The sequence below is a fragment of the Triticum urartu genome, chromosome 6A, assembly GCF_056163025.1.
Source record: "Triticum urartu cultivar PI428250 chromosome 6A, HENAU_Tu73, whole genome shotgun sequence".
Taxonomy (NCBI): Eukaryota; Viridiplantae; Streptophyta; class Magnoliopsida; order Poales; family Poaceae; genus Triticum; species Triticum urartu.
The window spans coordinates 430,270,759-430,295,436 of NC_141878.1; the positions used below are offsets into that span (position 1 = coordinate 430,270,759).

General features: G+C 45.1%; 1 long non-coding RNA gene across 1 annotated transcript; it reads right to left on the bottom strand.

Annotated features, from left to right (window-relative positions):
* Positions 1 to 19,031: 19,031 nt before the first annotated feature.
* LOC147965544 (uncharacterized) lies at positions 19,032 to 19,627 on the bottom strand. The gene is made up of 2 exons (XR_015607502.1): positions 19,457 to 19,627; positions 19,032 to 19,279 (listed from the first exon to the last, which is right to left on the bottom strand). It is a non-coding gene; the product is annotated as an uncharacterized LOC147965544 (long non-coding RNA).
* Positions 19,628 to 24,678: the final 5,051 nt, after the last annotated feature.

The window sequence follows — 24,678 nt, forward strand, 5'->3', positions numbered from 1 at the left end:
GAGCTCACCACACTCATCAGGGCACTGGATCCGGTCGCGACCCCGCCCTTCGATGTGGGCCAGCACCCAGCACCCTTTGTTGCGGGCAGAGCTGCCGCAGGCCGCCGCTGCTCGAGGTGGGGGTGGTGCGGCGTCGGGTATTGGGCCGGCGGGGGCAAACGGAGACCAGGCCGGGCACGGCGGTGTCGAGGGCGAAGAGAGAAGGGGCCGGCACCGATGGGCGAGGTGGTGGCCGGAAGGGACGATGGGGGCCGGGGCCGGCGGGGGCAAATGGGATGGGGCCGGGCACAGCGGCATCATGGGCGAAGAGAGAAGGGGCTTGCGCCGGCGGGCGAGGTGGTGGCCGGAAGGGGGAGAAGGGGGCCGGGGCCGGCGGGGGCAAACGGGGCCGGGCACGGCGGCATCGGGGGAGAAGAGAGAAAGGGCCGCGCCGGCGGGCGAGGTGGTGGCCGGAAGGGGGCGACGGGGGCCGGGGACGGCGGCCGGCTGGGGTGACGTGAGGTGGCGAGCAGAGGCGTACGAGAGAGAAGGGAGACAGATCATGGTGGGGTGGCTCTCAGGAGGATAAGGGAGAGAGAGTGGGTGGTGGGGGCGTGGGATGGGCCGCATCAGTTTTGCGTTGTGGAGATGCATGTGTGGAGCAGATCATGCCATGTCATCGATCCATGTGATTGATCCATGTGGTGTGCTTTCTCTTTGCCGTCTGCTGGCGGACAACAAAGAATTTTTGCTGTCCGCCAGCAGACGACAAAGAAACTGGCCATTAGGTTGTCCTCATAAGCCCACCACCCACCCTCTTTGCCGTCAGCTAGCAAACGGCAAAGCTTCTTTGTCGTCCGCTAGCAGATGACAAAGATATGGATGATGGCAAAGCCTATCTTTGTCGTCCGCTGCCTCTTTGTTGTCCGCTTTCTGGTGCCAGATGGCAAAGCCTTCCTTTGCCATCCACTGGCTGACGACAAAGAGTTGGCCGACGGCAAATCTGCTGATTCCAGTAGTGATTGTTATAGTTTCCTTTTTAGCAAGGTTAGTCGTTCTTCCGTGAGGGAATTGTAAGACTTATTCTATAAGTTGTTCCTGATGGATCCTTTGTGTATCCAAAGTTTGACCTTTACTTGATGACCATGCCAATGCTATCATGAAGCATGTTTATGGTACTCCGATTTTCAATAAAAACATTGGAAGCACAATGCTAAATTCTCCTTATCAATTATCCAAACACCATTGTATGGGTAATGTCATGAAGTTTCTCTCCCCTTACCTAGAGGGTTTTCTACTTTATATCCTGTCATGGATATCATGCTCTACTTGTCCGTGGAAGGATATACCCAAGAATTATGTGTTTAAACACATTTTCCTTTCCATTGCATTGTTTAATCTGATGATCACATTTTCCTTTTCATTGTTTTGTTTAACCTTTGTTGTGATCTATATGATCTAAGCAGTAATATTTTTCTGCTTATGTAAACACCTTGGTGTACAACCATGTCAGTAAGACCCTGCTGCTTTTGTTGAAGACATTAAGGTAGCTACCGATGGATGAGAACATTGCCAATTGGTCCGCCTCGTTCAATGAGCAGGAAAATGGTTCTCTTCGTCCCTTTCCCTTGGTACCGATGTTGTTGCCGACATAACTGACAGGCTATCCCCTGACATGCCTTGCTATCACGATAGTGCAAGATGTCAACCCCCTTTCTACTTCTAACACACATGGTGGGCCCATAACCCACAGTTCCACAGGATCAAAACCTGACTCTCCTGTACCCCTTGATTCGAGTGTTATTCCTCACGCTTGGCTTCGTAGGTAATTCACGAGCCACCTTCCTACAGATCTATTTTGGTATCTGATGCAATATTGTTCCTGTTGCTCTGGGCCCCTTTCACTCTCTGTTTCAGGCATCAAACGACTGTCTACCTACTTGAAACCTCTTATTGTGCCTTCTTGTTTTGCTCTCGATGTTTTTCTTAATTTCAACTTGAGAGATACTTTCTGCCATCATTCCTCAACTATCTACCATATATCAACCTTGTTAGGTCCGTTCTTCCGAAGTTACCCTTTGTTTCCTCGTAACTACGTGATGATCCGGAGGGAAGAATGAAAACTTCATCATGATGCATTGATGCAAAGAAATGAAGACATCAATGTGGAGGATCAACTACTTCGTGAAGAGCAACCAAGACCGAGAAGATTCGTTAGATTTTCATAACCAAATCTTTCCCCCTTACTCCACCTCTTAAAATCTAGGGATGAGATTACTTGTAGTGGAGGAGAATTGTAACGCCTGGATAATTAAGCTACAGTGAACCTCTGCTAATGACGCCACATCACCTCGGTTACAGTTGTTAATCTCGCGTTAGTTCCAAAACCAAAACCAAATTCAAATTTAATTAAAGTCAAATAATTTATTTCTTCAAACTATAAAACTAAAATTTTCACAGTACTCCACAATTTCTTTGGATCATTGTCATGTTGTAACCAACATTACTTGACTCACAAAATAATCCCTGTTAATTATAAAGTGGTCCAACAACAACTAAAATGGCCTTTTTGAATTAAACAGTTATTGAAACCTCTCCTATTTATCCCCAACCTTGTGTCCACCCTTAATGTATGGCCTAGAATTTATGTGCCAAATACCATGATGAAGAAAATTCAGTTAGTATTTATAATAGATTGCAAAACAGTCAAGAAGAAAAGAAAAGAAATAAAGAAAACTAAAGAAAAGAAAAAGGATCCCCCTCGACCCAACTGGGCCTTGGCCCAGCAGGCCACCGGGACGCCAGGCCAACCAGGCCACCCCCTGCCTATACCACCCCACCACGGTAACCCTAACCGATCCCCCCTCCCCACTCTCCACACTTCCTCCTGTCTCCCCCTCACCCTACCCGATCTGGATCGCTGGATCAGGGGAGCAGCCCCGACGACCGCGCCTCGCCGCCCGGAGCCGCCCCGTCGCCGGGCCGTCCTCGTCCTCCTCCCCGCCAGCGCTGCCCCGTCCCCAGACTCCTAACCGGCCGACCCCGACCCTCGCCGACCCCCTTCGCTTCATCGGGGGTGAGCCCCGTGCCCGCTTCCTCTCCCCTCTATCCCCGGCTAGCACCACCGCACCGGCTCACCATGATGCAGCGCCCGCCTGCGCCTATGCGCCGCTCGCCGCGACCCTGCCAGCGCTCGGCTCGTCCTGGCCGCGCCTGTCCACAACCCGTGCACGCTCGCTTACGCGAGGCCGGGCCGTCGCCGCGCTTGCGCCGCCCTGTCCTTCCCTCCCCGCTGCCCTGCTCTGTGTTGGCCGTGCCCGCCTCTGCTCGCTCGAGCACGCACGCTTGCAGCCCCCCACGCACGACCCCAGCCCCTCGTTGAGATCGCCGGAGCTCCCCCACCTCCCAGCCTCCGCCCACCTACGTGCTCGTGCTCGCCGCTGCCCCTCACCCCGCTCACCTCTCATCCACGGCCGTGCATTGGAGCCATCACTGTTGTTGTTGCCGCCGTCCATGGCCGCCCTCACCTAACCTCCCCCTTGTGAGCCTCTTGCTCTGGCCGTCGGCGCTGGTGTGCGTCGTGCGTGCCCATCGCCCCCTCGGGCACGCACACGTTCGGGTGCCCGTAACCATTGCCTAGTGCCCGCTAAGGCCCTGGGGCCACTGACAGTGGGGCCCCACCCTCCTAGAACAAAATTAAAATAAAGGAACAAAATATTAATAAATAAAAAAATAAAAAATTAACCTAATCTATCCTGTTAAGTAACCTAATTAATATTGTTAATCAAACCTAATAATTTGTCAGTTAAACTGTGTCAATGACAAACGGTCCCACATGCCAGGGTTGACCTATTCAACCTGTGGACCGGCTAACATCGTGATGTTGTTATGCTGGCACAATATTTGCTTTTTCTAATTAATTTAAATCTAATAATTTTGGAATATTATTAAATCTTTGAAAAATAATATAAAATAATCTGTAATTCCGATGAAAATACTTTGAACATGAAAGTTGCTCAGAATGTCGCGGCGAATCAGAATACGCAGCTTGTTCGTCCTTCACACATCCCTGGCATAGCAAACGTGCAATAATCCAACTCTGGTTCATCTTTCCGAAAACGTCAAACACCGCGAAAGCTTTCCCGGATGTTTTCCCTTTCGCTAGTAGCTCATAGTACTGCGCTAGGTCACCCCTAGCACCGCGTATTGCCATGTTACGCTTTGTGATGCTTTGATTGCTCTGTTATTTATTGTGTTTCCCCTCCGTTACTTCTTTTCGGTAGACCCCGAGACTGTCGGCGACCCACAGTTCGACTACGGTGTTGACGACTCGTCCTTATTGCCAAAGCAACCAGACAAGCCCCCCCTCCCTTGATCACCAGATATCGTCTATTCCTTCTTTCTATTGTTTACATTAGAGTAGTATAGCATGTTACTACTTTTGGTTAATCCTATTCTAATGCATAGCTTGTCATTGTTGCTACAGTTGTTAATACCTTACTTGCAATCCTAAATGCTTAGTATAGGATTCTAGTTTATCATCTGTGGCCCTACATTCTTGTCCGTCTGCCATGCTATACTATCGGGCCATGATCACTCGGGAGGTGATCACGGGTATATACATACATACATACATACATACATACATACATACATACATACATACATACATACATACATACATACATACATACATACATACATACATACATATATACATACATACATACATATCATATCTAATATTCAGACGGTGACTAAAGTTGGGTCGACTCATAGGGTACCCGCAAGTGATTCGGAGATGGGGGCTGAAGGGGCAGGTGGTTCCATCCAGGTAGTGATGGGCCTGGGTTCCTGACAGCCCCCTGATGGTTACTTTGTGGCGGAGCGACATGGCAGGTTGTAACCACCTAGGCGAGAGGTGGGTCTGGCCCTGGTCGGTGTCTGCAGTTACTTCAATATAACACGCTTAATGAGATCTTGGTATTTGATCTGAGTTTGGCCACTGGCCTATACGCACTAACTAACTACGCGGGAACAGTTATGGGCACTCAACGTTGTGGTATCAGCCGAAGCCTTCTTGACGTCAGCGATTGAGCGGCACACGCCGGGTTGGACTGGAACGCCTGCTCTTGTATAAGGGAGGCTAGGTCTGCTCACCGGCCGCGCTCGTAACGTGCAGGTGTGCAATGGGCGATGGGCTTAGACCCCTGCGCGCATAGGATTTAGACCGGCGTGCTGACCTCTCTGTTGTGCCTATGTAGGGCGGCGACGTGTTGATCTTCCGAGGCTGGGCATGACCCAGGAAAGTGTGTCCGGCCAGAGGGATCGAGCGTGTTGGGTTATGTGGTGCACCCCTGCAGGGAAGTTTATCTATTCGAATAGCCGTGTCCCTCGGTAAAAGGATGAACCGGAGTTGTACCTGGACCTTATGACAACTAGAACCGGATACTTAATAAAACACACACCCAGACAAGTTCCAGAGACATCCCGGTGATAGCTTTCCCATAGGGCGACGAGGGGAGGATCGCCGGGTAGGATTATGCTATGCGATGATACTTGGTGAACTTCCATCTACTCTCTTCTACATGCTGAAAGATGGAGGCTGCCAGAAGCGTAGTCTTCGATATGATTAGCTATCCCCCTGTTATTCTGGCATTCTGCAGTTCAGTCCATCGATATTGCCTCTTTAGATATATACCCATGCATATGTAGTGTAGATCCTTGCTTGTGAGTACTTTGGATGAGTACTCATGGTTGCTTTGCTCCCTCTTTCCCCCCTTTTCCTCTTCTTTCCGGACGTCGCAACCAGATGCTAGAGCCCAGGAGCCAGACGCCACTTTTGACGATGAACCCTACTACACCGAGGGTGCCTACTACTACGTTCAGGCCGCTGACGACCAGGAGTAGTTTAGGAGGATCCCAGGCAGGAGTCATGCACCTCTTTCGATCTGTATCCCAGTTTGTGCTAGCCATCTTATGGCAACTTGCTTAACTTATGTCTGTACTCAGATATTGTTGCTTCCGCTGACTCATTTATGTTTGAGCACTTGTATTCGAGCCCTCGAGGCCCCTGACTTGTAATATGATGCTTGTATGACTTATTTTACTTTTAGAGTTGTGTTGGGATATCTTCCCGTGAGTCCCTGATCTTGATGGTACACGTTTGTGTGCATGGTTAGTGTACGATTGAATCGGGGACGTCACACATTTCCCGCCACTCCTCTCATCGGTTTCCCGCCTCTTCTCCCATCGGTTTCCCGCTATCAGTGTCAGTGCTCATTGAAGGCTAGGCGGCGACACACTAGCCATCGCACATAGTTTCTAAAAGAACAAATGTGCGTGATAGGAGGGAGTAGGTCCCATTAATTGGGTGACCAGCGTGAAATGCCTCAAAGGCAAGGAGGCAATTCCTATCTGCAAGGTGCCGCTTCCCATCCGCTAGCCTAGTCGAATAGAACGCAGAAGTTAAGCGTGCTCGGGCTGGAGTAGGCCAAGGATGGGTTACCCCATGGGAAGTTGCATATTATATAAACCTTGGGATCATCCTTGTTTTGCTAATTTATAGACTATGTTTTATAAGTTATTTTTTTGCTGTAAAATCACCACAACTGCGTAGGCACGAGCAAAATGGTGCAGGTACTAGCTTAACCGTGTGCGATGCAAGTGCGCTGTAAAATCACCACAACTGCGCAAGTGCGAGCAAAATGGTGCAAGTACTGGCTTAACTATGTGCAATGCAAGTGCGCTGTAAAATCCCCAAGACTGCGCAAGCGCGAGCAAAATGGTGCAGGTACTGGCTTAACCGTGTGCGATGCAAGTGCGCTGTAAATCACCACGACTACGCAAGCGCGAGCAAAATGGTGAAGGTAGTGGCTTAACCATGTGCGATGCAAGTGCGCTGTAAAATCACCACGACTGCGCAAGCGCGAGCAAAATGGTGCAGGTACTGGCTTAACCGTGTGCGATGCAAGTGCGCTGTAAAATCACCACGACTGCGCAAGCGCGAGCAAAATGGTGCAGGTACTGGCTTAACCGTGTGCAATGCAAGTGCGCTGTAAAATCACCAACATTGCACAAGCACGAGCAAAATGGTGCAGGTACTGTCTTAACCGTGTGCGATGCAAGTGTGCTGTAAAATCACCACGACTGCGCAAGGGTGAGCAAAATGGTGCAGGTACTGGCTGAACTGTGTGCGATGGAAGTGCGCTGTAAAATCACCATGACTGTGCAAGCTAAAGGCGAGTGAGTTTATTTAGAAATTAGGACGAACCATGTGCGATAGACCAGCTAGCTAGAAATATAAAAACAATCTACCCGCCTTGAGCGTTGCAAAAATCGGCGGTTCCACCACTTTTCCTTATTATTATTATTATTATCATACATGCATATTCTTATTGGACCCTGCGCGATCTTGGGCACTCCCGCCCCGTATCAATGCATTTACCCAAATTTTAGTAGCCGTCGTACTTCAACCGTCACCCACACTCCTCCAGCACCGACCTTATAGTAAAATTGCAGTAGCCGAGGCATTTGAACCGTCGCCCTCCCTCGTCCACCACCATCTCCACCCACCATTACTAAAATTTTCAGTAGCCGCGACGTATCCTCAAACACCACAATCCCCCCACCACAGTCCCCCCACCTGCCCCCTCCCCCCTCGAACCCTAGCTCGCGGCCGCTACAGGCGCCGCCGCCAACCCATGCTGGTCTGCCCATTCCTCCTAGCTTATATAATAAAGTTCAGGTTACCCAGCGATTCCCATACCGTCGCCCCACTCCGCTGAGTTTTTAGATGAGGCCTGCGGTGTCCCTTCCCGCCAGATCCACATCCCCTGCTCCAGAATGTCGCAACCTAAGCTCGACCACATATCCTGGGTAGCCCGATGAGCGTTCGGCCAAGAAGTGGTTTATCATGGCCTCTCCGGCGGATGTTGGCGAGGTGGCCTCCGTCGCCCTGACCTGTCGATCCTGGAGCAACACGTCACCGTGGGAGCCGGCGAATACGTTGACTATGTTGCCATGTCGAAGGCTTCATGTCAGTCGACTTGTGTATTACTGTATCTCGGGAAAGCTGGCTACGGCATCAAGCTCGTCGATAGCGACGGCTTCACGCGGGCCATGTCACAGGTTACGTGGTCCATCCCCAACCCCTTTGGTTCAACCGCTATCGATCTCTTCGACGGCCCTGCCGTTGATCTCCTCCACCAAGCGGTCAAGGATTTGCGATCCTTATACGCCATCGAGCCCATTTTGTCATTTCTGAAGGACACGTTCTATGGAGGCGGCTTGGAATCCTCAATTGCAAAGTCAGATCTTATCGACCATGACCAAGACCACGACGAGGGCACCCACAAAGGTTCTTCCACCATGGAACTGTGCCGCTCGACTGCATCAATACCAGTTTGAATGGCTATATTTGGTTCCAGTTATGCCTGGTGTAGTTAACACATGCCCTTTATTTTAGTTTTACACATTTATCCAGTGATGTTTAAGCATTATCTATGTTCTATTCATTTTCAACAATACCAGTTTGAATTGCAATATTGGATGGCTGTTAAGCCTGCTGTCGGTAACATTGCCTTCCATTTTATATGTGCTTTAACAACATTCTTAAACCAACACATTCAAGCTATCATTTGGAGATGATATTTTTTACCTTTGTCATATTTGTTTGATGTTAAGGTTGCTGTACTTTTCATGCCTTTCCACTACTTCTGCAGGACAATAACAGGAGTAGCCACCATTTTCCGCCGAGGTTAGCTTTATCCCTCGGCTTGTACTCCCCTATCGTTCCATAATGTAGTGCATATAGATCCAGGCCTGGACACTGGTTAGCTTCTAATACTGACTTGTTTCTTGTAGGTACATATGCCCTTGGCAAGGATCCACACATCGACCCTTTGTGCGTATGGGGCAATGAGATATTCATGAACAAGCATCAAGTGAGGAAACTGATAAGGATTATTAGCAAAAAGATACAAATGGTGGCAAGCAAATTATTTGTTTATGGTCTATCCAACACAACAGTGAGCTGTAGGATGGTAACTACAAACTTTGTAGCCTTCTCTTTTTACTGCCCATAATGAGTTGTTAGACAACAATGTCTGAATCTTTTTCGTTCGCAGTGGTTCCCGAAGCAGTTCACTCAAGATTACCTGGCAAAGTACATGATTGGTGGACACTCAATGAAGGTTAAAGTATTTCGTCCAGACTACAATGAGCATCGAGAAGTCATAATGAAGAGAATGAAGGATGGACGGACAGCTATCACAAGGGGTTGTCCTAGAGTCATGCGCGCATTACGCATGGAGGAGGGCACAATATGGGCATTCTGCTTCAGCTTCTCCAGCAACCAGAATGTCTTTCACCTCTCTCTTTACAGTCTTTAGTACATCTGTGGTTCATCATTCTTTACTTGGTGCTCATGTAGTTCTTCAGGTATATGTACCTGTGCAACGAATTATGCATTTGTTGTTGAACCTGTATTTGTAATAAACCTGGTTGGATATGAAATAAGTGGTTTCCTACATTCAAATTCAAAAATGTGATTTTTAAATTAGGTATTAATAAGGGATTAATTAGGGATCAATTAGGGATTACACTGCACATGGTTTGCAAAAGCGAAACGTCTGCGATAGACGTGGGGATCAGACACGTTTCTAGGATCCACTATGTGTGCGATCAATCTCCACCGCACACACAATCAGCCAGGAAAAAACGTGTGCGATTAATCTCCACTACACACATGATCAGCCAAGAAAAAACGTGTGCGATTAATAACAGCATTGCACACAGTTCTTTCTTATTAAATGTTCGTGATAGTCACCCTATCACACATGCTTCAAAGTTATTGATTGTTTGTGATGTTGTGCGCATCGCAAACGTTTGGTACGTCTTGGATTAACTATGTGGGATGTACATACTAACGGAAACATATTCCTTCGATGGACTGTGTGGAATGTACATACGACGGAAACCTTTAACGGGGGCTGGCTGTGTGGGATGTACTTATGACCAGAAATGACTTTGCCTGTATAATTGTTTTTTGAGCACTACTGTACGTATAATCGTATTTGCTCACTCGCCGGTCGCACATGACCTCATTTTGCCGAGCGTGTGTGCTAGGAGGGCATATCCCCGACGGTTTCTTGGTTGTGTGGGAAGGTCCCCCCTATCGCAATCACTCACTAGGCGACAGTTCCAAATGCCGTCGCGGAAAGGGGTTAAAAACAGTTTATATAGCAGCACAGACGCATACCAGTGTAAGCTAGTGATAAAACAAGAAACTAAAAGATTCAATTGCAAGATCTAAGATATACCTTCAAGCACTAACCTCCCCGGCAACGGCGCTAGATAACAGCTTGATGTCTACTATGTAACCTTCTTCTTATAGACTCGTGTTGGGCCTCCAAGCGCAGAGTTTTGTAGGACAATAGAAAATTTCCCTCAAGTCGACGACCTAAGGTTTATCAATCCATGGGAGGCATAGGATGAAGATGGTCTCTCTCAAATAACCCTGCAACCAAATAACAAAGAGTCTCTTGTGTCCCCAACACACCCAATACAATGGTAAATTGTATAGGTGCACTAGTTCGGCAAAGAGATGGTGATACAAGTGTAATATGGATGGTAGATATAGGTTTTTGTAATATGAAAAATATAAAAACAACAAGGTAACTAGTAACAAAAGTGAGCGAAAACGGTATTGCAATGCTTGGAAACAAGGCCTAGGGTTCACACTTTCACTAGTGCAAGTTCTCTCAACAATGATAACATAATTGGATCATATAACAATCCCTCAACGTGCGACAAAAGTCACTCCAAAGTTCCTATCGCGGAGAACATAAGATGAAATTGCTTGTAGGGTACGAAACCACCTCAAAGTTATTATTTCCGATCAATCCATTGAGCTATTCCCATAAGTGCCACAAACAACCCTAGAGTTCGTAGTAAAATAACGCCATATGACACACATCAATCAAACCCTAATGTCACCTAGATACTCCAATGTTACCACAAGTATCCGTGGGTCAATTATATGACAAGCATCAAACAACTTTAGATTCATAATATTCAATCCAACACAAAGAACATCAAGGAGTGTCCCAAGATTTCAACCGGAGAAACAAGGACGAAAACGTGCATCAACCCCTATGCATAGATTACCCCAATGTCACCTTAGGAATCCGCAGGTTGAGTGCCAAAACATACATCATGTGAATCAATAGAATACCCCATTGTCATCACGGGTATCCCACGCAAGACATACATCAAGTGTTCTCAAATCCATAATAGTATTCAATCCGATAATACTGAAACCTCAAAGGTAAAAGTAAATTCATCACAAGAAGGTAGAGGGGTTGAAACACCAAATGATCCAACTATAGTAAGAAAGCTCGCGGTACATCAAGATCATGACAAATCAAAAACACGGGAGAGAGAGAGAGAGATCAAACACATAGCTACTGGTACATACCCTCAGCCCCAAGGGTGAACTACTCCCTACTCATCATGGAGAGCGCCGGGATGATGAAGATGGCCACCGGTGATGATTCCCCCCTCCCACAGGGTGCCCGAACAGGGTCCCGATTGGTTTTTGGTGGGTACAGAGGCTTGCGGCGACGGAACTCCTGATCTAGATTTATTTCTAGGGGTTTCTATATTTATAGGAATTTTTGGCGTCGAGAAGAAGTCAGGAGGGTCCACGAGGAGCCCACAAGGCCGGAGGGCGCCCCCAAGGGGGTAGGGAGCACCCTCCACCCTTTTGGAGGCCTCGTGGATCTTCTGGCCCAACTCTTTTGCTTCGGGGGCTTCTTTTGGTCCATAAAAATTCACCGTAAATTTTCAGGTCAATTGGACTCCATTTGATATTCCTTTTCTATAAAACTCAAAAACAAGGAAAAACATAAACTAGCACTGGGCTCTAGGTTAATAGGTTAGTCCCAAAATCATATAAAATAGCATATAAATGCATATAAAACATCCAATATGGATAATATAATAGCATGGAACAATAAAAAATTATAGATACGCTGGAGACGTATCGGTATGAGCCATAGAAAAGTTGGAATACAATAGATATAATGCAATAATAAAATATGAACGTGTTTGAAATAATACTTAGAGTGGATATTGTCTTTATTATACTAACGGATCTCACTAAGGTTTTGTTAAGTTTTGTGTGATTGAAGTTTTGAAGTTTTGGGTGAGATCACGATGGATGAAGGAATAAGGAGTAAGAAGAGCCTAAGCTTGGGGATGCCCATGGCACCCCAAGGTAATATTCAAGGAGAAACAAGCAACTACGCTTGGGGATGGCCTGTGTGGCATCCCCTCTTTCTTCTAATGACCATTCGTATTTTACTTGGTGCTATATTTTTATTCGTCACATATCATGAGTTTTGCTTGGAGCGTCTTGTATTATATGAGTATTTGCTTGGTTTGCTTTTTGTTTTGTGTCAAGTATCCTTGCTGAAGTCACCTAGTTGAGAGAGCCGAAATTATGCTATGATTTGTTAGAATTGCTCTACGTGCTTCACTTAAATCTTTTGAGCTATGGAATTGCTCTAGTGCTTCACTTAGATTTATTTGAGAGTTAGTAATTTTTGAAGAAATTCTCTCATGCTTCACTTATATTATTTTGAGATACGAAATTTTTTATGCTCATGTTCTTCACTTAGATTTGTTTGAGCTATCAAAATCAACTTATGAAACTAGTCCCAAAGTGATGGATATTCAAAAGGGATATAAAAAAATCATGAACATATGATTGGAAAAAATAAACTTGATTCTTTGTAATAGTTTTGTGATATGATGATTGTGATATGTGAGTCATGTTGATGAGTAATTGTGCTTTAGTAAGAATATTGGTGTTAAGATTTGTGATTCCCTATGCAAGAACGAAAGTCAATAGTTATGCGATGAAATTACATCCTACTTGTGGTGCATTATTCGGTGTTAGTTATGCTTAATGCTCGCTTATGAAATTTTTCGTTTCTTGGTTGGATGCTTCTCAATCTTTTTTCTAGCCTTCACTTGTACTAAGTAAGAATACTACTTGTGCATCCAAAATCCTTAAACCCAGTTTTGCCACATGAGTCCACTATACCTACCTATATGTGGTATTTCCGTGCCTTTCTATGAAAATTTGAATGTGCCATCTCTAATTTTCAAAATAAAATTCTTTTCTGTGTGCTCGTACCACTCATGAAACGGTAGGGGGTGGCTGATATTTTTCGATGCTAGATGTGTTATTCTCAAGATGAGTGTTCATTGTCTTGTCATTGCAGGAGAGTATGGCAAAGGTATTAGGGATGCCCTGTCCCGAAATGAAAAATGAATTTACTATATGTTGTCAAATAATAAATTCCTTGGAAAGTGTTGGTATGGACGGCACCCGTGGATACAGCTAGCCGTGGAATGTGAAAGTATGGTGGAAAAAGGAATAAACTTTATTTTCTGTTTGGGAACCTCCTATGATATATATAGCATGGAAAGTATTGGGAACTACTCGATCGTTTTCACAGACAGGAAAAGCATGCCACCCAAAATGTTTTATCTCTATCTTTTTTGCATTGAGCTCTGGCACCTCCACAAATCCCTACTTCTCTCTACGAAGGGCCTTTCTATTTACTTTATGCAATTTTTATTTTTATTTGAGTATCCATCTTCTCTTATAAAGCACCAACTAAGGGGCACTATGATCGTACTTGAGCATTGGGTGTAGCCAATATGCGAGTGTGTTTCATGAATGGATCATTGATTGAGCATGATGGGCTATGGATAACTTGCTTTAGTGTTGATATTTTGAAAGACATGGTTGCTTGTTGATATGCTTGAGTATTGAAATCTTCATGTCAAAACTAGACTATTGCTTTGAATCATATAAAAGTTCAAATGTCCATGCTACAAAAGAATAGAATATGTGATGAACATGTTAGGCAACATTCCACATCAAAGATTCATTTTTTATCATTTACCTACGCGAGGACGAGTAGGAATTAAGCTTGCTGATGCTCATATGTCTCCAACGTATCCATAATTTTTACTTTTTCCATGTTGTTATATTATCATTCTTGGATGTTTTACAATCATCTTATAGCAACTTTATATCATTTTTTGGACTTACCTATTGACATATTGCCCAGTGCTAGTTGTTGTTTTTTGCTTCTCTTTTACTTCGTAGAAAAACAATACCAAACGGAGTCCAAATGCACCGAAACTTTTTTGGAGATTTTTTCTGGACCAGAAGACACCTATTGTGACAAAGAAGTACCATAGGGGTTCTCCGAGGGGGGCACAACCCACCTGAGCGCGTCTGGGGGCCCAGGCGCGCCCTGGTGGGTTGTGCTCACCTCGGCCGCCTTCCGCACCGCCTCTTTGCTCTATAAATACCCCGAAAATAAAAAACCATAGGAGAGTAAACGAAACACAATTCCAGCCGCCGCAAGTTCCAGAAACACCAAATCCAATCTAGACACCATCACGGAGGGGTTCATCATCCTCATTGGTGCCTCTACGATGGTGTGTGAGTAGTTCATTGTAGACCTACGGGTCCATAATTTGTAGCTAGATGGCTTCCTCTCTCTCTCTCTCTCTTGATTCTCAATACAATGGTCTCTTGGAGATCTATTTGACATAATGCTTTTTGCGGTGTGTTTGTTGGGATCTGATGAACTTTGAGTTTATGATCAGATCTATTTTTATCCATGGAAGTTATTTGAGTTTTCTTTTGATCTCTTATATGCATAATTACTTATAGCCTCGCATTTTCCTTCGAATCTTTGGTTTAGTTAGGCCGGCTAGATCGATTTTTCTTGCCATGGGAAGAGGTGCTTTGTGATGGGTTCGGTCGTGCGGTCTTCTTTCCCAGTGACAGAGGGGCAGCAAGACACGTATCGATCGTTTCCATTAAGTATAACAAGTGGGGGTCTATTCCTACATGAATAGATCTTGTCTACATCATGTCATCGTTCTTATTGCATTACTCCGTTTCTCCATGAACTTAATACACTAGACGCATACTAGATAGCGGTTGATGGGCGGATTAATAGTAGTAGATGCAGGCAGGAGTCGGTCTATTAATCTTGGATGTGATGCCTATATAATGATCATTGACTGGATATCGTCATAATTATTTGAAGTTCTATCAATTGCCTAATAGTAATTTGTTTACCCACCGTATGCTATTTTTCTTGAGAGAAGCCACTAGTGAATTCTATGGCCCTCGGGTCTATTCTTCTTCATATTTGCTTTCCGATCTATTATTTGCCACTTTTATTTTCAGATATATATTTCCCAAAACCAAAAGTACCTTGCTGCATTTTTTTATTTTTTTATTGCGAGATCTATTTGTCCAATCTACCACAAATTTATCTATCTTTTTACCGTGGAGGGATTGACAACCCCTCTTACGCGTGGGGTTGCAAGTATTTGTTCTTTGTGTGGATGTACCGTTTACATAGTGTTGCTTGGTTCTCCTACTGGATTGATACCTTGGTTTCATAACTAAGGGAAATACCTACCGTAGCTGTGCTGCATCATCCCTTCCTCTTTGGGGAAATACAGACGTAGTTCAAGCGACATCACATTGCCGGGGACTTGGCTATTCGAATAGTTTCAACACACACACTCTGTAGAGGTGGTACCCTTTACCCACATTATAGAATTTTGCAGTCTAATGAATCCTATTCATAGGACGACCGTCTCACCATGTCTTCGTCCTCCCGTAGGCTAGCCTTGGGAGAAAGGTATCGGATTCAGGGCTCCGTAGACCCAAGAAAGGTTCGAACTCTGGGGCGTGTGCGAAGAACCAACCTCTCTCGCCAACTAGCTCGTCCCTCCACGACCTAGCTTGATGAACAAGGAAGAAGATGGACACAACAGTTTAACCAGGTTCAGGCCACCTTGCGGTGTAAAACCCTACTCCTGCTTTGTGGTGGATTGGCCTCACGAGGGGCTGAGGATGAACTAGTACAAGGGATGAACAACCTCGCGAGGTCTGCTTTGGTCAGGGTGGAAAGGATCCGATCTCCTTTATGGTGGTGGCTAACCTATACTTATAGTGGCCTCGGTCCTCTTCCCCCAAATCGTAGGCGGGAAGGGAGCCCATAGTGGCCAATTTGAAAGGGGACAAGTAGTACATCTTATCCTGATGAAAGGCGTTCTTCGCCTGCAAAGCTTCTGGTCGTGACACTGCGGTGAGCTCGGTAATGACATCCGTTCTGCCGCCCTTGCAGTCTAGTTCTTGTTGCACAGGAGTGGAAACCTTTGCCAGATTCGTCAGGAACCCACGCATGTGCTTGCCTCCTTAGCATCAAAGAGGAAAATGCCCCTTCTAGGACCATTGGCGCCCATCTGGCCTTGGTCGTCATGGCTTGCTCCATGGTAGCCTCATGAGATCGGGCACCTACATAGGAATTTCTGCTCCACGGGAGGTCGCCTGAGGAGGCCGCTCCCTCTGGAGGTCTTGGTGTCGCCCACCTCGCGAGGCTTGGCCCCTGGCAAGGGTCTTGTCTTGGTGGTCTTGTAGATGGGCAATACCAGGCCATTGATGGAGCCACACCATGGGCGCCGGCAAGCAGGTCTGGGTACCATGGTTCCCAGAACACCGACAAAAGGATCTGAGTCCTTGCCAACACGTGGCACTCTTTCTTCCCCCCAGGAATTTTTACTCTTCATCTCATCCGCTGACACAGGCTCTCTTGACTGAATGGATAGTTTCTGGCCAAAGGAAGTCTACTCACTCAAGTTTCCCTCTTTGGAGACACATGGAAAAGATATAACTATAAAGGAAACAAGGCCATCCTATTCAGGAAAAATGTGGTTGTACCAAGAAGTGGCGTTTCTGTGGTATTTGTATTAGCCAAATATTAAAGTTGGTTTAACCAAAACTATTTATATGTAAGATTTTAGTAACTACATTAATTCTATACAATCTTTCATACAACAAGGAAATATTCACGTGAGATTATTGTTTGAAGTAAAGTCTTTCCCTGATATTATGTGAATGTTGCCATTATAATGCTTGATGGTTCATGTTGTCAAAGTAATTACCGATTAACAATTACGTTGAAATACTGGTTCAAATAGTACTTAACCATAGTGTTTCCTTAGTGACTATATAACTCTGATAACTAAACCATATTATGACAACAATTCTACCACAAGCAAAGTGAAACAAAATAAGACCTAAAGTAAATGCAGAAAAAGTGGAAGTTGAACCCATGGCCTCGCAATTCCATCAACAAATGGAGGTGGTAACTTACCTTGCTCAAGTGGACTATCAAAGAACTCCTCGCCTTCACGTCCTAGATTATTTCCTTCTAGAAATAATTATAAAAAACAAATTCAAAAAACAAAATAAATCAAATTCTCTTCAGCAGTATCTAGACAATTCAAATAAATATCAAATTATTCCCACTGAATGAGAATAATATTAGAAAAATAATGCAAAATGTATAACCTCATCGGGACTTATGGTTTAGGAGTTATTCCTGGTCAAAGCTTTGTCAATAGAATAAGGAAAAATTAGAGAAGTAACATAAATTAGAAAATTCACCGAGGGCCACAGCGAAGGTGTATTTTAGAATTACGCCTCCACTTACGTACCGGTTCGGCGGCGACTGGGCCGCTGACGGGTGTGGTCAGTGGAGTGCTCTACAATGCCACCCCTTCTAGCCAATGTGTGTGCCGTCTGCTCAGGCATTCAGCCCCTGAATACGTCATGGTTATTGTTAGGGGCCTCTTCGGGGATCTTATGCGGTCGATTTCTCCTCTCATATCCTATGGCTTGTACTTCCTTCACTAAGCTTTTTACCGAGGTATACCTTTGGGTTTAGTTAGCATTTCCCCACACTAAATAGTTTTTGATGAGGCACATATACACAACACTTTGCGTATACCACGGTATTGAATGTTCCATCTGTATGTGTTGAATAACTACCCTGAGATTCTGCCTTATACCAAGTAGGTGTTATGTACTGCAACTTATACAACATAATCTACTACACTTGCAGCACATTCTTATATATTTGATATTTGACGCGACCACTATGTTCTACAGCATGTACGAAGAGGAGTTACTGGCACAAAATCCAAGAAACAATGAGAAATGGGTTAGGAAAGGATTTGTGAAATGGTTTAAGAGCCGTGTAAGCATTTGAATTGCACTATAAGTTTTTATATATATTGAGTACAAGTAGGTGATCAACTTATCTATTTTCTAACCGTAGGTTAAGAAGATGCGAGAGGAGGGGACGGCAGTTAGTGATACCCTTTATGCACTAGCAATGGGTCCTAGTACTTGGGTAAGTCATTATGCATCTTGCATTGTTGATGATGTGTGCTCTACAACACCCTTGCACACGACGAAGGCAAGAAGACACGAAACATTGTTGTGATGAGCACGAATACGCTTGAAAAGGTGGGAACTAAAATGTGTGCTATTATAGCAGACATTGTTTTGTTGCAGTATGTATCTCTAATTTGGAGATTCATCCGTGCGTGGTTCTGTTTTGTTGCCGTTCGTATAACCAATTTGTCATGATCTCAAAACCCAAATCTGGTGAATTTTATGAAGCCATCAATGTCAAGGTGTCGTACTGCACCGACGAGCCTTATATTTTGGCAAATCAAGCAACACATATATTTTTCTCGGAAGACACCATTGCAGTTAAGCCATACTAGAGGGTATTAAAATAGTTTGAGCAGAGTAATTCGTTTAACAAAGTTGCACAACCAGATGATTCTTACACTGCTACTAATGTAGTGTGTGCCATAGATGTTTATGATATGTTAGAGGTCAAACACACCTATGAGCTTGGAGAAAAGATTGTCTATCGGCGTGTGAAAGTATATGAGTTGATAAAAAAGAAGCCAACGTTCAAGGACATTGATACTTAAGATTCATACTGACGCATATGGTGATGATGTTGACGCTGGTGCTGCGGATCATGATTAGATTGCTTTTGTTGTATTTTCATGTGAGCATTCCTAGTTGTACTTTAAGACAAAGTAAGGAATATTTGGTATAGACTCAACTTCTATCATTGCTCATTATTAATTCATCATACTACCCAACCTTATTATTTGTTACATCACACATCCTACGCGAATTGCAACGTTTTCTTTGTTCAACACTCTTTTTTGCAGATACAAAGAAATATAAATGGTGGGTATATGTAACATAACCCCTTGGTAAAGCCCTCCTTGTGGCAGGCTTTAGAACATGGATCCACCCTGCATGCTATTGTCCGATAGGTACTGCTAGCTACCTCGCAGGTCTTGGCTTCTGAGCCTACAAAACAACCACATAATATGGTGTACAAAAGATTAAGATCCTATGAAGTTCCATCCAAAAAGAGGATAAAATTAGTTTGCATGAAGTAGGAGTTCCACATATTAGTGGGAAATTGTTTTAGACACATTTAGGAAGTGCCTTGTTCTTCATGTGAAGTTTCCAGATAATACTTACAAGGAACTAAAAGAAGTGGCATGAGTAGTAGAATGCATAACAGTCTTGGTACCTTGATGTCGCCCATTTCTTTAGGAATGAAAAATCACAAAAGCAAGTACACGAGAATGGAATAGATGCACATCAGAATAGGCTACGCGATATCTTATAACATGGAAAGATGAGACCTAAAAATAGTCAAATACAAGATTGTGTGATGCTATCTATAAGATATGTGTGTTGGAATTTTGATATTCTATCTGAAAGATGTGACTATATCAGCAAGAAATCTGCTCCAAAGGAGGATATAAACCCGCATATTTATGGAGTATAATAATAAAGAACTTTAGCATGTCCATGCACACTACAATTGTGATGTTCTATGTAGAAGATGTGGCTTTATATGCATTAAATCCATTTTAATAGAGGATATGAACCAAAAAAATTATTGAGTATAATAATGCACACATTTACATTCTACCTATTAAAGTTGTTGCATAAATGCAGATTGATTTTCTAAGATGATCGGATCGTCACCACCTAATATCAGACAAGCTATTTTGCTTTTGATCCATCACACAAGGGAGAATATTACCTATTAATAGGCCATCATGTCTTACAACTTGATAGTTAACATATAAAAATACATTTGTAAAGAACAATTTTTGTGTGGTCTTCGCTTGTAGAGCTTCTGGTTGTGATGTTGCGGTGGGATCGGCGATGACATCCTTCCTTTCGTCCTGGTGGTCTTGGTCTTGTTGCATGGGAATGGAAACCTTTTCTAGATTCCTCGGGAACCCATGCCTGTGCTTGCCTTCTGAGCACCAAAGAGGAAACTGCCCCTTCTGTGCCCGCTGGCGTCCGACTGGCCATGGTAATCATGGCTTGCGTCATGGTAGCCTCATGAGGTCGGGAACCTGCATAGGAATCTCCGCTCCTCAAGAGGTCGCCTAAGGAGGCCGCTCCCTCTGGAGGTCTTGGTGTTGCCCGCCTCGTGAAGCTTGGCCCCTAGCAAGGGTCTTGTCTTGGTGGTCTTATAGATGGGCCGTACCAGGCCGTCGATGGACCCACGCCATGGGTCGTAGGAAGGAAAGTCTGGGTACCCTGGTTCCCAGAATGGCGACAGTAGCCCCCGGGCCCAAGGCGCACTCAGACTTGGCTTCGAGACGAAGCCAAAGGCCAAGGGCGAAGCGCCACGGACCCCAGTCACCTGCGGACTAGGATGATGCGTTGCACTTGTTGGGACGTGGGCGTCTTCACTTCCCCACGCGCCTCGACAACTGCTTGACTTGACAACTGCCCGATGCCTGCACCTTAGCCATCGTTGCCTCGCTGTGCTCTTACCTTCTGCTCCTCCTCCTCTTCACAAACTTGTGCCCTCTTTGCTACATTCTGGGACAACTCGGACCCGCCTCGCCGCCATGGCTCCCAGGAAGAAGATGGGCAACACTCCTGCGGCCGCGGAGCCCTCGCCGGGGCCGGAACCAACGCTGAACCAGTCCACGATGATCAACTGGGAGGGGCTGGACAAGGTCCGGCACGCAATCGCCGCCGATTCCAACGAGTGTAAGGCAAAGAAGGTCTGACCTGCCTCCCGGACCTTAGCTGACATGGAGGCCACCGAGATCCCCCTTTATCTCCATGCTCTTTTTGCCGGCCTAGTGCCTACGTTCTTTGATTTCTTTATGCTCATGCTCTCGCACTACCAGATCCATGCACTGCATCTGGATCTCGGATCTATCATCCTCCTCTTCTCCTTTGCCTTCTTGTGTGAGGCCTTCCTGGGCATTACCCGTCCATGGCCTTACTTCGCCATTTCTTCTCGCTCCACTTGGTCGACAGTAGGCAGCGCTCGGGGTGCGTGTCGCTTCAGGTGGTGGTGACGACTGCAGGCTCCGGCATCGACTTCATGCTCCACCTGGATGCGAGGGGGTTCCGAAAGTAGTGGATGTATGCGGACGTCACCGCGCGCAACCCCCTGCTCCTCATCCCATCGGCACCGGCGGAGCCGAGCTCTGACTGGGGGCTCGCAGAGCTCGCGGACCCGCAGCTCGCACATGCCTTTTCTGGGTTGGCCAAGCTGAAGGAGGCGGGGGTGACGACATTGATGGTGGTGAGGGAATTCTTCAAGCGGCGCATCTCTCCGCTCTAGTGCCATACTCGCCCAATGTGGGCCTTGACCAGCCCTGATGACCCCATGAGGCCCCAAATGCCTTTGCTCCCCTCCAACACATTGTGCGTGGTGCTCCAGATCCTGACTGGAGAGGCGCCCGTCGCGCTTCCTCCCGAGGGACGTCCTTTGTACAACTGCCTAAATGGGAGGGATTTTGCCAAGAAAATGCCATGCTTCGACTGTAACATCCCAATTTTCAATTTGGATGTTATACACAGATCATCATATGCATATCATATTTGTGTGATCCTAGAAATCTTAAGCAACTCAAGGACCCAAGGAGAGATTTGGAGGTTTCACAAAATTTTCATATTTGAATTTAGTTCAAATTTGAAAAGAGGGTCAATTTGATTTTAATATTTTTCTCTCCAATTATTTCCAACGATAAAAATAAATGAGAGAAGATAATATGACTTCTTCAACAGAAGAGAAATATCGGAGAAGAAATTTTAAAACACATTATTATTTTATTTGTATTTTATTAGCTTGAATTAGAGAAAACTTGCGTTTTCAAAAATTGCATTTTAGGCTAGGTCTGCTCACCGGCAGCGTTCGCAATGTGCAGGTGTGCAATGGGCGATGGGACCAGACCCCTGCGTGCACAGGATTTGGATTGGCGTGCTGACCTCTCTGTTCTGCCTAGGTTGGCCGGCGACGTGTTGATCTTCCGAGGCCGGGCATGACCCAGGATGTGCGTCCGACCAGAGGGATCGAGCGTGTTGGGTTATGTGGTGCACCCCTGCAGGGAAGTTTATCTATTCGAATAGATGTGTCCCTTGGTAAAAGGATGACCCGGAGTTGTACCTTGACCTTATGAACACTAGAACAAGATATTTAATAAAACACACCGAGACAAGTTCCAAAGACATCCCGGTGATCGCTTTCCCACAGGGCAACAAGGGGAGGATCTCCGGATAGGATTATGCTATGGGATGATACTTGGTGAACTTCCATCTACTCTCTTCTACATGCTGCAAGATGGAGGCTGCCAGAAGCGTAGTCTTCAGTAGGACAAGCTATCCCCCTCTTATTCTGGCATTCTGTAGTTTAGTCCATCGATATTGCCTCTTTACACATATACCCATGCATATGTAGTGTAGATCCTTGCTTGCGAGTACTTTGGATTAGTACTCACGGTTGCTTTGCTCCCTCTTTTCCCCATTTTCCTCTTCTTCTCGGTCGTCGCAACTAGATGCTGGAACCCAGGAGCCAGACGCCACTATCGAGGACGACCCCTACTACACCGAGGGTGCCTACTACTACGTTCGGGCCACTGACGACCAGGAGTAGTTTAGGAGGATCCCAGGCAGGAGGCCTGCGCCTCTTTTGATCTGTATCCTAGTTTGTGCTAGCCATCTTGTGGCAACTTTTTTAACTTATGTATTTACTCAGATATTGTTGCTTCCGCTGACTCATTTTTGTTCGAGCACTTGTATTCGATCCCTCGAGGCCCCTGGCTTGTAATATGATGCTTGTATAACTTATTTTACTTTTAGAATTGTGTTGTGATATCTTCCCGTGAGTCCCTGATCTTGATCGTACATGTTTGCGTGCATGATTAGTGTATGATTGAATCGGGGGCATCACAAGTTGGTATCAGAGCCAACTGCTTGTAGGAATCCCCCTTCCAAACTCCTTGGCCGAAGTTGAGTCTAGTCATTGCAAAACTTTTACTAACATGGCTATGTGGCTTATGGGCCCACGTCACCATTGGGTGGTATTAGGATCTTTTATTTCTCATCTATACTGTGGTACTCTGATCTCTCTTCTATTCACGTTCAATGATTTTACTTACTCTGACTTTAGGTTCTTGTAACTACTTCCTCCCGGCGAGCCCCTTATTACAGATGATCTCCTGCTACACCAGAAGATTCCAAAGATACTCTATGATGTTTTCTCAAGAGTTTATACCATCGCTACTGCAATTCCCTTCCTTCTATGACCCCCTATGAATAAGCACATACATTTTCCATTCATACAATCACCCCCATTGATCTTGTTATTACAAGATACCCCGAAGTTTTCTATATTGTTCCAAGAATACTTTGTGCCTACTCCCTTGCAATTCTTTACCACATGAATGCCCCTACGGGTAGATCCTCGCACTTATCTATTATCCGCTCATCCCCAGTTGATTCACGTATTTCACAAAAGTCTTTGAAATACCATTTGATCTTCCAAAAATCCTCAGCAACCTATTGCTCTTGAAATTCTTGCTTGCTTACATTATGGTTAATCACATAAGTCTAGTAATCTTATTGGCATTCTATGTCATTAACATTTTGAGTCCATGATTCGATATGTTGGGAATGGACGCAATCATCAGTCAATCCTTACAAATTATCTTTCCGGCTCAGACGTCTTCCGAACATGAGGTGGTTCTCGAACAATCAAATTGCCGTCGATTGTACCCCTACGGCTATTCAACTTATCCATCCCTAAATAGAGCGTTGCTTCTGATCCCTTGACTTGGAGTTCATAATTCCTTTGCAATTGAGCTTTGAATTAGTCAGTTGCTTCTATCTTCTGATCTCCTTCCATTCTTCTTCTTCTTTTGGTTGAGTAACGATACTCACATCAGCTCTGTTATGAACCGTCAGATCCTTTGTTGAATTTTCATCCGACAATGTCCTTTGTACACAAAAACCTAGAGAAGTTCTTTCCCTGATACATAATGCCATTGGTAAATCCTATTCTCTGATATGGCCAATGATGCTCTGCCTTCGAGCTTGAGTTATTTACTTCTGAACTTTGTAGTATATGTTCCTAAGATACTCGATGGGTTGGACCAATGCATTCCCTAATCTGTGCAAACCCGAAAGATTTCACAGATCATACTTATCTGGTATTGCACCAGGTAAAACTTTCAACAACTAATGTCATTTCAAAAAGAAACGAGAAGTGAATGGAAGGTTATACATTGAAGAAGTGGGAGTCGACCTTGAACTTTCCGTTCATGCCCGTGGACACGATGTAGATCCTATCATATAAGCTTCTTGTAATAATAACTATTTCCTTGATTAATATCATCTGGTATCTATGAATTGATCCTTTGCAATCGTGGTTCCGA